The sequence below is a fragment of the Rousettus aegyptiacus genome, unplaced genomic scaffold, assembly GCF_014176215.1.
Source record: "Rousettus aegyptiacus isolate mRouAeg1 unplaced genomic scaffold, mRouAeg1.p scaffold_m13_p_10, whole genome shotgun sequence".
NCBI lineage: Eukaryota > Metazoa > Chordata > Mammalia > Chiroptera > Pteropodidae > Rousettus > Rousettus aegyptiacus.
Window position 1 is genome coordinate 72398594 of NW_023416285.1, and position 652 is coordinate 72399245.

The following is a 652-nucleotide window of genomic DNA, read 5'->3' on the forward strand; positions in this document are numbered from 1 at the left end:
TCACCATAATAAGTCTAGTTAACATCTATCACCACACATTGTAACCATCTTTTTCTCTTATGATGAGAACATTTAAGATCTACTCTCTCAGCAACTTTCAAATATACAATACAGTATTGTTAACTATAGTCACCATGCTATACGTTACATCTCCAGGACTTATTTATTTTATAACTGGAAGTTGTACTTCTTTTTTTTTTACACCTACAGCACCTGGTCTTCCTAGGTGGGCTCTCATCCAAGTACTAACGAGGTCCAACCTTGCTTAGCTTTCAAGGTCAGATGAGATCGGGCGTGTTCAGGGTGGCACGGCCATAGACAAAGTTGTACCTGTTTACCACTTTCACATATTCTCTCACACCCCTCCCCCCACCTCTGGCAACCACTAGTCTCTTCTCTGTATATATAAGTTCATGAGATTTCCTAATCTTTTCATAGTATTTACCACTTACTGATTATTCCACGCCTTTGTGTTTTCTTATAAATGTGTTTGTTCTGAGAAATAAAAAGGAGGAAACTGCCTAATGTAGTCAGGTGATCTCTAGCAGGTGATTAACTGTTACAATGTTAAGCTTTGAATCCCCACAGCCATTTTATTTAGTTGCCTTGTGCAAAGTTCTTTAATTCAAATGCTTGGAAGAAAACCTAGAGA

At 38.0% G+C, this 652-nt stretch overlaps 1 pseudogene; it reads right to left on the bottom strand.

The window, feature by feature from the left end:
* Positions 1 to 201: 201 nt before the first annotated feature.
* LOC118609222 lies at positions 202 to 320 on the bottom strand (annotated as a pseudogene).
* Positions 321 to 652: the final 332 nt, after the last annotated feature.